Below are 14510 nucleotides of genomic sequence, written 5' to 3'. Positions count from 1 at the left end.
AAAATTTTCTCTGATTTTTTAAAAGTATTTAATGAAAAATGAGATCAGTTGTTTAACCTGTGCACTGCCCAGCATTAAAGGAGAATGTCCCTTTCCGTCTATTACTGGTTCTGAAACCACTGGATCGTTGTGTAATGAGAAAAAGGTGTGTAGGCTTTAGAGATTAGTGCAACCTGTTCATATGACATGGTACATGCTGCCTTTTATATTCTTTTGACTTTGTAGAAACCTGCTCTGTGTTTGTTTTGTTTTCACCAGTGGAGGAGACTTTATGTTACTTTGGAAACATAAAAATCCATGACAACATATCCTGGGACTGTAGCATGTGGTGAAAATGAATTTGCCTGTGTCCATTCTGGGTATTGGATTAGTTACTGGTGTATAGCGTGAGCGTGGAAGACTTGTGACCAGAATATGTTCTGCATTGCTGATTTGAAATTCAGAGGAAAATCTGAGTGGGAAGACTCAAAAAGATTAACTTTTCCAGCTCCCTCAGAAGAATGTTTATGAGGAAGAAAAGGTGAGTGATGCATCTACTGAAAAAACTAAATCTTGTGGAACACTAAACTCAATATTTCTGGGTTCTGGAATGTTTTAAAACATTGATGGCATTTACTAAATTTCGAGAAAAAATTGATTTACTTTTTTTTCTCTTCAAATGACGGTTTTTATGAGGTGTGGTCATGGAGTTTTAAGATTTAAGATTCGTGGAACAACAACATCTTTACATTTGTATCCTTGGCCAGCACCTCTAGCATGGCTACTGCTTTTAGATCCAGAAAGTGGGTGAAGTTGCAGGCAAATCTGACAGGATGGGTGGGAAGTTAAGAAAGATGGGGTTGGTGTAGCCTAAAAACCTCCTGCCTTTTCAGCGCTCTGTGAACAGCTCACAGTGGGAAGCTTCACAAATATTTCCCCTCAGACACCGCAGGATCTTACAGTGGAACTTGCTGCTGCCAGGCCAACCCTGGGGGATGACTTCCCAGTGCAAAAAAATGGGACACGGGCTCTTGGTTCTGTTTCTTCAGGCTTAGGCACTGCTGACTATTTCAGGATAAAAACTGCTGTTAACTCTCGGGGTCATAGCTAAAGAGCCAGCTCAGTTTGACACAACAATGAACAGATGTACATAAACAACACGAAGAGAAGATTGTCCAGATTTAAGTAAGGTTGTTTTTGGTGCTTTCTCTTCTAATTTATCTGTTTCCACTTTCATTACTGGTAGCTCTGAACAAAAGCACCCCTGAGAAGCTCAAACCAGTGAACCTGTAGGTGATTATGTTTGTTCTGCTGGTCCTGCTAGCCCCAAAAAGTGTCTCGTCTGTGTGAAGCTGGTGACAGATGTCATAATGAGGCTTAAGTTATGAATGCTGCAGGACACAGCAGCACACATGGCCAACTACAGCACCGCTAACAAGATTAGATGTCACCCTTGTTTGCTTTCCATTTGAGGCCGGATGTTTCTCATTTGGTAGAACGACTCATTTGTGCTGTTTCTTTTTTTAAAAATTATTATTATTTTTTGTTACACAGCTGAGCTATTACGCTTTTCTCTCTGGAAGAAAAAAAAACATCAAATCCCCACCTCCCTTTGCAAAGAACTTGATAGTAATTACCAGTGGAAGATTGGGCTCAGAGGCTTCATACAAGGAGATAATGAAGCAGACAAAGACCTTAGTTTCACAGCTCTTTGATGCTAACGAGGAGGCACAGCATGTGATTGTTGACTCGTGTGCCACAGCGACAGAACTTTCCCACAGTGCCGCTTTCAGTGCTGAAACTTTGCCACGTGCCAGAACAAACACTTCTCACACAAAGCTTACAGACCGTCTGCCAAGCTGCCTGAAACCATCGTCTCATCTGCTCTTAGGCTAAAAACCCTTCTGTGACCTACTCCCAGAGCATTAGTGCCAGCATATCTCTTTGAAACTGATGCATACCATTATATGGTATAAGACATTAAAACACGTGCTTGTTAGAAGCACCAGCGATATTTGTTTTCATACTTAGTTTTAGATTAAGTTTTAGTTTTGTTTGTTCCAAAGATTTGAGTTGAGGGTAATCCAACCTGATCCAAAGCATGAAGAGTAAACATGAATAGCGACAGCAACTTGGTGCTTCGCCAATTAACAGGATGGTGCAAAAAGAAAAGTAGGAACACATCATTTTTCCTGCACTTTAAAGGCCACATAGTGATAATAAAGCACCATTTTATCAGAGCTGTCAGTCAGTTGCTTGCTCACATCCTTTCATTTATAGACAAACTGACACACACGTGAAGCACGTCATATCAAATCTCTGCAAATCACATCTGCAGGAAATTCCCTTTGCATCTTTTTTATTAGGTTAAAAGAAGAAAAATCACGAAGAAGATGAAATTAAACCTCTTTCCATGGTTGGCATTAATTATAAAGTAAGCAAGTATGTTGTCTTTGGTTGGACCAATCAGGTTTTAAAAAACAGTAAATCAAATAAAAATAGAGGAAATGTCTCTGTCTTGAAAAGGTTTTAGCTAATAGGTCCTCTCTACATCACTGTTCACTGGACTGTGCTGACCCACATAAAAAATTATACACCAAGCAGTAAATGTCACCAATTAAGCCAAATTACCAAAGGTATAATTATTTTCTGTTGTTGAGCTTTAAAAGTTGGTTGAGGCTGGTCTCCAGCTCATGGGGGGAAATAATTAGTCAACTTTATTTCTTTGTACAAGTTCTTGTTTTTTGTTTGTTTGGTTTTTTTTCTTTGCGATGGAAAAGAAAGTCCAGCTCAAGACAGTTACTGCATACCAACTTATATCTTCAAAATGGGGCTCGACTCATAAATAGGCTGATTTTAGTTTTATACATTTCTTATGGCCCATAAACAGAAACAGTCATTTTACGTCTAGTATTGGATGGTTTGTCCATCAGAGGGCAATTTCCCCTTTAGGCGACACATAATTATAACGCCAACCCAATTAAAACAACTAGACTGATCCAAGCAGTCGGCCAAAGCCTAAACAAGCAGCCCCTCTCAATCAAATGTCGAGGAGTTCTGTATTTTTGAATCACAAAATGTTGATCTTAAAAATGAAGTTATAAAAGTTGCTTTTGATAATAATGTCATATAGCATACATGAAGCCCCTTTTAAAATACACAAGTATAAAGTTCTTCACAGTGTACACTTTTATACATGTAAATAGGAACAAACACATAGTCTTTTATTCCTGTGTAGACACTTTTATACATGCATATTGGAGAAAGAAAAGGCCGCGGATAACGGGCGAAAACTAACCTTTAGAAATACTGGTCCTGCTCTATTTCAGAGAGGTGATAGAATATAGAAATAGACCAATATAAAGGGTCTGTGGGAGGAATTGGGCCCCTACTTGCAGCCTTAGTAGCTTCAGTGCCTCTTAGCATTGATTTTTCAAGCCTCTGTTTCTCATTTGGTTGAACGACTCATTTGTGCTGTTGTTGTTGTTTTTTGTTTTCAGCTGTTATGCTTTGCTATCCTGGAATGGGAAAAATGTCATTTAGATCATCAAATCCCAGAAACAGCAGTCTTCCAAAAAATGCCATTCAGATTTTTTCATTTGCTCCTTTTATGTTGAGAGTGAAGAGCGATCTAACGGGGGTCCCAAAATCTCCCAGTAGGTTGGATTCAGATCTGGTGACAGTAAAGGTCGTATCATATGAAATTACTTGAACTTCACACTCACCAAACCATTCAGTCATCATTGGTGTCCTTGTATTCGGTGAGACCACTCTGATGACTCAGAAAAGTTTTGCATTGACTCCTCCCTCTAAGGGACAGGTGGTCATTATGCTGCTCTTCACAGCAAAACTAATCAGGGGATCTTTTACTGTAGCGGTAGCGCTGAAGGGATGATGACTTGAGGTTGGTTGGCATCCGTTAGGAGGCGCAAAGACTGAGGCTAAACACAGAAGAATAAAGAGAACGACAGTGTGGTGAAGTGTGGTCTTGGCCCGGCTGGCTCAGTCAATAAAGACTTACAATTTCAGGGTCACTGCTTCAGCCCTTCATTGTGTGTCAGTGTGATATGAAGCTTGTTTGTGGGTTTTTCACAAGGACTTTATTTTACCCCACGCATGCAAAACACTCACTGAGCTGTCTTGTTTAGCTTTGTGGTCTTCTTTTCCATGCCGGCGTCTTCCTCTGCTGAGTTCTTCGCTTCTGTTACTGCCTTCCTTCTGGGCCTCGGCACATCACTGAAATAGAGGGAGTGATTACTCCAGGCTACAGGTGTGCCACTCATCTCACCTGGGACTAGCCCCCGAGACCGTCCAGCCCCACCTCTGCTGTCTGCAGCTGAGGAAAGGTCACATCCCACCACCACCACTGTCGCTCTCTTCTGTTTCCAGCTGATTACTAATAGCTGTCATTTGGAAATTATTTTGAGCACTTGTTTGGGGGCTTTGAGATGACCTTTAAAGGCAAGGTCTCTGTCTCAGTAACAGTTGCAAACATTCTTGTTTCTTCGTCATTCTTTTCCCCACCCAGCTGCAAGCTAACAATTTAGATTCTTTTCATTTCTGCTATAAATAATTGCTCTGCCTGAAAGAAATTTCGAGAGAGGTTGATAAGCAAGAAAAATGTTACCCATCTCTCCATGCATCACAAAACTAGCTGCATTTCATTTATTTTTATTTTTTTTATTGTAGGCACTCTATGACATTCATTTTCCGTTAGTCCCCCACCTATTCTTTTATACGACCTTGTACTGTAATGAAAGATACAGTTATATGAAGAGGAACATGGTATTGGCCATAGAAATGAGAAACTCTTGTCCTTTTCATTGGGAAGGAGAGAAGGATTGCACGTTTGTAATGTCAGCAGAGTCGATCAAAGGTCTTAAAGTACTTCAGAAATTAATAGGAATTAAATGACTTTCTTTAAAGAAAGCTGAAAGAAGGATCCAGCAGAATGTGGTGAAGGTTTTCATCATTATTTAAGCTTTTGGCTGTGTATTGACACAGTTCATGTGTCAGTGTGTTGTTCTTGTGCAGAAGCATTACCAGAGGCCACGGTAAAGGGAACTGAGACATTGACCTATTTTACACTTCATTTAGTCACGTCTATAACATTTAATCATTTAGTGCTTTGAGGTGTTTTTTTCTTCACAAAGTGCTTCACATTGCAAGGACATGAGAACAGATTAAGAAGACAAAGCTACACACAGTGATGAAAAATATGAGCCTCTAAATCCAAAAAGTTGGGAAGAGAAGTTTGTTTCTTTGGAAGTACTTCAACGTAAAAAGTCAGTTTACTTTTCAAACAAATAAGATGGCAATAGATTTTCAAATGACTGCACTTCACTGACTTCACAGAATAAAAATACATAAACAAGTTCGAAAATGTTTCTTTTAAAGGAGAGTCTGCTAAACGGAGCTGGAGTGGTAAGCTGTTCCAGAGCCTTGGTGTCAAAGACTGAAAGGCCGTGTTCCCACTAGGTTTCAATCTTGTACCAGGGATAACTAATAGATTTTGAGCTTGTGAGTAAAAACAGCGAGCAGCATTTGATTTAACAAGAAGATGAGGTATATGTATTCAATCTGGTTCTGTAGTTTTCCATAGAGTCATTTTGTGAATGCACTGACTACAATCACGTGGAAAAGAAAGCTTTGAAAGGATTTTATAAAGTCCTATGAAAAATTAAGTATCCCCTTACTGCTCATCAAATGATCAGCTGATGATCTCACCAGAAATGGACACCTCAAATTCACCCCAAGGTCAGTGCAAAGAGTCTGCATCTCAGAGTCAGGCCTCAGTCAGCATGTTAAATGCTAACGTTCATGACTTTCAAATTACAAAAAAACTGTACAAAGAGCTGGAAGGGCTGCTGTTAGTAAGATGTTGGGGTTTTTTTTCTTTGAGAAAGAAGATGGCACTATGTAAGGCGGTTGCAAACAGATAAACTAAAAGACTTCTGGAACAAAGTCCATGGCTGGAGGTTTCTGTTAAGACTATTTCTTTCCCACTGTTGCCAGGCTCTTGCTCACAGGGTATGTTTCTCTAGGGATTAAATCTAAGATATATAATAGTGGTGTTAATTGTTCAAATTCTAAAATGTAAATGATCAAAAATATTAAAAAGTCACACCTTCCTGTTCGGCATCAGTCGACTCTGTCTTTCCTCAGAGTCCACTCATCTTCTCCTCCTTCACACCCTCCACAGTTTACCACGTTAGCAGACAAAGTAATTGGCAGAAAATAAAAGAAAACACACAGTATCAGTCCCATTCTTTAATACATCAGTAATCACCACTATCTGCTTGCCCCCAAGAGGCCCTGCCTTACATAGTCCATCATTTGCACTAATGCATAAATTCCCCATTTCTTCTTTAATTGTTTTCAATTAGCTTCTTGTTAGCACTTTCATATGTGGCATCATACGCCTGCACTTCCCTTTCTTCTCACTTTTTTCGCACTCTCACAGGGTGGCTGAGAGAGAGAGGGCACACATGCAAAGCCAGAAGAGCTAAAATTCAAGAAGTGTTGAATGTTTGTGTTGGAGGTCAAGAAAACTGAAGATGACAAAAGTGGCTATAAATACTTGACAGCGTGACTAGAAACCATAGCAGAGGGACTGGGCACAGAGGTAATAGTTTCAGGTGTCATCAGCTGAAGATGAAAGGAAACACAGAGAGACATCTTCATCCTCCTTCCTGCTCACCACCACATAATGAAATAATTAGATAGTTAGAGAAGTAATTGGAATTTTTCTTTCCTCCCACTGAGACGTTCGCTCAGCGGCAGAAATGAGCAAAGAGAACAAAAAAGGGAGCACAGATTTGGAGCAGCCTCACCACACCCATCTGAGCCCAAGCCTGCCCCACTGCATTGTGGGGAGACAGGGAGCCAAATTTGCCTTGACCAATCGTTTGCATGTTCAGAGTCAGCTGTGCATATGCACTCGGCATATTTGTCTGTGCATTAGGGGAGGAGACTAATTTCACTGCTCTCGTTCGGTCGTTCGTTGTTTCGCGGCAGGGGGTGATTTGTCAACCAATCCGAGAGCTCGACCTAGTTTTTGTACTCCTTTCTTTCCCAAAGCTATGGGCACGTTCAGAGGATACAGTCAATGTACCGAAGCCAAAGTATGGTACATGTTGTGATACAGTGCATTGTTGTGTTGAGTCACCTTCTTATGAGACACCAGCGGACTTAAGTTGCTTTTGTAGCGTTCCTGCTGCGTTAACAAGTGTGTGTACGTGTGTGCAGTGGTTCTGGTGTGTTAGTCACAGAAATAGCTGCCAGCGCACATCAGCCTCCTTTCAGCTCATCACCGGATACTTCAGAGAAATGAGATGAGATGAGATTAGGGATTTAGTTTGCTGAGAAGCCGTCAGATTGAATCGGCACACTATGTTTAGGTTGCGTTCTTCCTTGTTTTCTCTAACAGTTTGTTTGGCACTCTGTTTGACCACGCCTTTGGCCAGTTGTTGCTCATATTTGCTTTATTCATACTTGTCTTCAGTCTCCTGCACACACACCCACACATGCGCAAACATGCATGCACACGCTGCATGTATATGCATATACATACAACGTGCCGGCGGTGGTTGTGACTCTTAGTAAACACGCTTTTATATTTGTATTTGTTCTCGCACAGAGAAGCACTAAATGCTTCAATTGTTCCGCTGAAATTAGTTCTCCTGCAGAGAAGAAAGGATTTCATGTTTTTTTTTCCCCTCTGCTGTGATGTTTTGTCTCACAGTGCTTTTTGTCATTAGATTTTCCGTGTTTCAAAAGACTTCTCACTTTGCAAGAATGTTTAATTTGTGAACAGCAATCCAGTGCTGGTCTTTTTTTTTTTAAACCATGAGTTTATGATCTAAAATGATTTCTTTTAAAAATATTCAGATTCTTATGACTCGTTAATCTTATATTTTCTTCTCCCTTTGACACCATATTTGTAAAAGATTTTGCCATGCTCAATGACTTTTTTTAAAATCAGATATTGCGGAATTTGCATACTAATGATATTTAAATCCTGAGATACAAAAAAAGCAAGACTATTTTTGCAAGACTGAGCATATACAGTGAAGCCCCTTCAGTGAGTGAACAGCTGAAAGTCAGCTGACCTGGTTCTAACTACCACTAATCCTACATTAACATTTCTACATCCTCATAAAGGTTTGCTTTCAATTTACAAAATGTCATCCTCTACATATGTAATCAAACATACTAAACAGTCTGAGCATGCTAAAGCAGCTGCACAGCCGTGCTGGTGACAGTGATATTAATCCCAAGGTGATTTTTTTTCTTTTTGTTAGAGAGGAAAACTATAATATAGTGTCTCATTAAAGCATCCTTTCTTACTTGTGTGTCATCTGCAGCCTTGAAATCAGATGCTCAGTCTTCATTTAGACTCTGTGGCAAGGTCACCAGAAATGTATTTCTTTGGAGCAGTCATTCAGGCATCATCCAGTCAAAATAGACAGCTGATCCTAGGGGCGACATTACTGTGAAGCTCATATTAAAAAACAAAAGACAGAAAAGCTTTTATTTTCTTTTAAATTTCCTTTAGCTACCAAGGCCAAAACTGTACATTTTATATGAGCACACAAAGAAAAACACCAACAGTAGCAAAATGCAGTTCATGAAGAATATACAAACTTAATTTATTAGCAGGAAAGTTTTCATACTAATTACTTACAGCTACATCCTAATACCTCCTATATATTTTAATTATTCTTGTGGCCACCAGTTTAATTTCAAAATAAAATACTTTTACAGTATATTTGACTGCACAGCAGCAACTACACTCTTCTTTTTTATCGCTAATTTTTGTTTTGTTTTATTTTTCAGCCTCTCTTTATTTTGTTTTGGCTTATCAAGCTGTAGTATATTAGAAAACTGTGCATTCAATATAGAATAGAACAAGAACAAATCCCTTTCAAGCAGTGGTTGTTGCTACTTGATAAATGTAAGTGTAGAATTAGTGCTTAGTTACTTGTAATAATCTGGTTGTATGTTTGACCTTTTTATTTTAGACTGGCTAGTGAACTTATCCTAGTGCCTCTAATCTGAAATAAAAAAGCAAATGTGTAAAATCAACTGAAAACTGAAATAATAAATGTCTAAAATCTCGGATTTGATGTTTTGAATCATTTGGGGTGGTGTGTGAAAAATGGCCACCCTCACATAGGTGATCAATGTGGAACAACGGGTTATTCTTGCAGTAAATTCAGAGCTTCTGCTCGTTAACTTATCATGTGATGCTCCTGTGTCATTCCAAATCCGTGCGTCCTCACATTATCGCTGGCAGATGATATGTTTCAATCAGGGTCAAAGTGCAAAGAATGACAGGGAATAATGTCACAGAGAATGATGTTATTTTTACCGTTAAACACCAGTCTCTGTTTAAATTGCTGCTGCTATTTAGAACAGCTATATTCAAGAGGGCAGAGATCATAAACACCAGAGCTCTGCTGCACTGCACTGATCAGACAAAGCTTTTTTTCTTTTTTTTTCAAGACATTTTTGTAATCATTATTGCAACTTTATTTTTTAACAAAATAATAATATCTAACTTAAATAGGCATGTCAATCACCATCCGCCCAATGTGGAAGGTTGCGTTCTGGCTAGCTGTTTTGTTCACTAACTAATACTCAGGTTTTTCTGAACTAAAAAAGATGATTGTAACAGCTCTGTGTAGTAGTTACTGTTTTACTTAAACTTGCTTCTTAGGACCTTGAACAACACTTTAAACTGACAGTTTGTGGCTGTAATGGCCACTGTGGGCCCTGATTTCATAGGTAACCCTCTGTAATGTATTTACCACCTTATGTGTAATTCAGGATTTTCTTTTACTACTAATGGTAGTCACTTCTGTTTCTTGCCTTAGAGTTGAAATCTGGGTTGTTGTGTCTGAAATAATGCTGGCTGTTTATAACAAATAGAGAAAAGTGCTCGGTGTTTGGTGCGTCTCAGAGAGTACTGGGTTAGCCAAACTTCATGTTGTTTTTAATAACACTTTGCATTTCCATCAGCTATATGTGGAATAGAAATTGTATTTATATATCACCTTTTATTATCTGTAAAGTAAGACTGATTTACAGTGGAAAACAAAAAAATTGAAAATATAGGCGTAAACAGAAAAATAAACAAATATGAGGCAACATAAAAATAGGCACGAGTGAAATGTAAAATCTGAGTTAATAAAGCAGAATACGTCAAACATGTTACACGGCAATAAAAGCCACAAAGAAATTGTTGCAGTACGTGTCTGCATACAGACACACACACACACACACACACACACACACACACACACACACACACACACACACACACACACACACACACACACAGCGATTAGCTACAGGTGTGGGAGAATATGAAAGTTTTTGAGAGTAACAGTTGTCATGGACTTTGAATCAGCAAGCAGCTTGTTCCAGAGAACAGGATCAGCGTGACTGAAGACGGCCTCGTCAGAATAATTCTCATAGATCGACTTCTGTACGTTTATTTTACAGGTGTCAACAGGTTATCATCAAAGAGTGTTGGATATGTATTTAGGGGCCAAAAATTAAAGCCAAGCGTATTTAATACATGCGTTTTTGTGAGTTTTTGAGACTTCTCTTTTACCCTCAAAAAATGATATAAATTGCATGATAGATTTTTAATGACTAAATTGTAAATGTGATACAAATTAAAACTCATATATGCAGATTAAAAATAATATATCTTTTATATATTTTGCCTAAAGGTTCAACAAACACTCCATTATCAAATAATTAAAGATTTCTGGCAGTTATTTCATGTTGCAGGTTTTAAAGGGTTAAATACTGAAGGTCCAAGTCAAAACAACTGAAATGGTTTAGAATATGTGTCAGTTAGAAAGATTAATTTCCTTGTTCTTGTTCTTGCTAAGATTTAAGGGGGAAAAGGACATATTCTGATTTTATAGGGTTAAGGTTTGGATGTAATGACCTTGCAGGGATAAAAAAAACTGTAAAGAAATTGAAACCCTAGCTTATTAGAGCGTTAGGAATAGTAAATGATGCTCAGTTATTCCCTCCAGTTTGCACTCCCATGTATTGTCTCATTTTCATGACCCTGGATTTATTCGACTTGGATTAAGGATTTCTACGAGGACCGTTTTTTTGTAACTTCTTCGCCCACTTTTGTAAATGTCAACCCTACAACACCACAATTAATGTCTCCTGGAAAGATTGTCTGAAACTGTGTGATATTATTCATGTTTCCCCTTTTTTTTATTAAACCATATCCATCTCTCCTCCTCCCTAACCCTCTCTATTACAGCCAGGCTTTCAGCTATAAACAGTTCTAGGAGACCACATACCTGCACTTCCTTAACTCCTTACTGCTGTTAGGGTTAATTAGGTATTGATTTGATCAGGACCAGGCAAGGGGCCTTATTCTAAAGGCTTTGGTCACAATGAATTATTAATGTTCATACAGAACTATATATAGCGTGCATCCAGTGGTCACAAGAAAGTCAAACATTGGTTCCTCTGTGCTGCTTAACCGAATCCCTGTTTGCTCCCCTCTCTGCTTCCTGCTCAGATTGATTGCACTACTTCCTTCAGGGTCATGTTCATTTTTTTTCTTTTGGCTGTTGGAAATTTGAGAGATGTTGTTTCTTTACACGTTTGGGTGTGCTTTGATTTGACAAGCACACCCTGAGTGAATTTTTTAGTTGCTCCATTGCTCTTGACAAATACAAAGCAGCGTTGTGAGAGCACCGAGAGGCAGACTTTCACTGATCTGATGCTGATGGTGTTTTCCTAAGAGATATATCCACACAATATTTTAAAAAAAAAAAACAAAAGTCCAAATCTGGTTAACGCCAAGCAGAAACATCAGTGAATGAATACCAAAACTGCACTTCATCTAATGACCCAAAGTGAGCCTCCTTTCAGCCTTGAGAAAGTCTGTCTGTTACGAACAAAAGCTTTGGTCTCTACAGAGTTTCCAACCTTCATAATAACTTGCAGCTAACGAAGCTTGCTAGCATTAGTTGATGGCTTAGCATCTTCTAGTCTAAATATGACAGCTTTTAGCTCCAAGATTCCAAAATGGTGGCAGGCATTATGTGGCTACATCCATCTATTATATAGAGTGTGGGGTTATCACGTTTTCTGTCCGCTTTCATTAACTCGTAAACATACCATAAAATGCCAAAGCTTTAATTAAAAAATAATGGCTCCTAGTGTAAAGTTGCCGAGCATGTATGTCTACATCATCCACTTCTTCTTTATCGTTAAAGTGCTGTGTGTGTTATACCCTGCATGTGCAGCAGCTTCACCGTGATTCACTGCATCGGTCATTTGTTCACATATTTGCCACAATTGCTCGTCGTGTGCACCAAAATGCACACCGTTCAGCTTGATGTCTGCTGATTCTGTGCATGTGTGCATTTTTGTGTATGTGCCTCAGTTTTGGTCATGCTCCTCTCAGCTGTGCTGCTGTACTATGTGAAGTGAAATGAAGTGGCACAGTGGAGATTTCAAAGATTTGTGTGCGAGAGAAAGAGGAAGAGAGTTTATATTCACATGTATTTTTGCATAACACAATGACACAGTCCCAGATGCCATAGAGTGTGTGTGTGTGTGTGTGTGTGTGTGTGTGTGTGTGTGTGTGTGTGTGTGTGTGTGTGTGTGTGTGGTCTCTTTCTACTAAGTCATGTGTGACTGCTTTTGGACCCGCAGTGTGTGTGTTCACTAACTGACCTACATTTCTGGAGCTTTTGCCAGTGGCCCAAGAGACTTTGTCACTGTTATCTCATCTAGCCAATCACAGCCCCTAATCTCATTTTGTCCAATCACATCCCCAATCTCATGTGTCCAATCATGGCTTTGGCCTTCGGGGGAGTCATCTTCTACTCTACCCGGGCTTCTGTCGGAGAAGCGTTTGCGGCTGACTGTACCTTTTAAACACTCACCATCTTATGGCCCAAATAGAGTAGCAGCTCAGTAATTTTGACTTTCAGCGCTGATTTCTCATGCAGCGCTGCAACCCTAATTATATTCCCCCGACTTGAAAGGAGAGCTGTGTTTCTGCGCACATTGCCAGCTGGAGAGGAAGAGGAAAAAAAAATTGAAGCTTTTGAAAATTCTTTGAAGCTTCCATTTTTTTGTTATCAAAGCTGTCTTTGTTGGTTGCATGAATTTTGCATGTGCAGGTTTAAGGGAACTGTGATGTGCGGGTGTGTGTGGTAAGCTGGGTAGGTGGATGTGTTTTCATACAACATATTTTGCAAAATATAAAAAAGTGCCCATCACAATAGGTTTAATCAATACCATCCATGTGAATATCAACTATAAAATATTAACTTAATTAACAATATTAACTTAAAAATTGACCACATTTGGTTTGACGCTACTTGAATTGTTTCTAATCTAGTGCTGTAATCTATATAGATTATATAAAGTAGCTGTGTATTTTCCATATCGATAAGGGATGACCTGTTAAATAGATGATGCTGGAGTTGTTGCAGTAGTTATCATGTTATTTCATTTTAAACTCAACCTGAGCTGGATTTTGCCAGACAAAAGTCTTGAGTAATATTTCTGTATGTGTTGTTGTGTCACCACATGGCAGATGTTTCTGGAAATTAAAACATAGGCACAAGTTCATTTGTATCTGGCTGTAGGCCAACACAAGCCTGGAGACTAAGGGACAGATAATGAGGGATTTCTTTCTGCATCTCTTTCACAAACACACACCATTTCACACACTTTTTTCAGTGTGACTTACCGTGTGGGTGTTCCTGCGCGTCTAAGCGCATAATCAGTAATGTGCTCATTGTTTTAAAACCAAGCATATAAAGTCACATTTTCATGGCAAAATGAAAAAAAAGAGACTTGAAAAGCATCTGGAAATAAATACAGTGTTTTGATAGATACACCGTCAGATTAAAGCTGATTGTTAGTATTGTTGCGGTCACAGTTTGAAACCAGTGTGCTCAGATACACGAGTCAACAAGTTGAAAACCAGCTGTCTCATGTCGTGTATTAATTACGGCAAAACAAAAATAAGTGCAAAATCAAACCAGATTCATTCCAACTGCGTTTCTTCCACATTGGATTGAAACCTATAAAATGCAGCTGCAGTCCTTGAATCTTTGACCTCTTTCCTATATTGGTTGCTTATAGTGTTGGTGCTGTGGGAGCTGAAGTGTTGCTGCTGACTGTAATGATTTTATAACAGAAATACATTTCCATGCAGGCTCTGGTTTTTCAGTCTCTGCTATTCCTGCGAGTAAAGAAGCATGGCCTCAGACTGTCATCTTCAGCACCGAGCGAAGTGGCCACACTTGAACTGTGTTCGTGTGTGAGTGCGTGCAGCGTCTCCTGCACGCACCCCTTGAACCCTTCCATCCCCTGCTCAAAATGCACACACATTTAAACACACATATGTCTTTGTCTCCGTTTTTCTCCGTCTGCCTCTGTTTCCATTTAGTGGAGGATGGGTTGGGGGGAGGAAAGAGAGAAGAAAGGTGGAGGTGGTGGTGGTGGGGGGTGGTCAGGTT

General features: G+C 39.3%; 1 protein-coding gene across 1 annotated transcript in view; it reads left to right on the top strand.

The window, feature by feature from the left end:
* Positions 1-14510, top strand: part of lcor (ligand dependent nuclear receptor corepressor) — a 77651-nt gene that overhangs the window by 28033 nt on the left and 35108 nt on the right. The gene's annotated exons all lie outside the window — the stretch shown is intronic.

This window comes from Pelmatolapia mariae, linkage group LG6 (genome assembly GCF_036321145.2).
Source record: "Pelmatolapia mariae isolate MD_Pm_ZW linkage group LG6, Pm_UMD_F_2, whole genome shotgun sequence".
Lineage (NCBI taxonomy): Eukaryota > Metazoa > Chordata > Actinopteri > Cichliformes > Cichlidae > Pelmatolapia > Pelmatolapia mariae.
The sequence above is the reverse complement of the archived record's forward strand: the minus strand, read 5'-3'. Positions and strand labels throughout refer to the sequence as shown.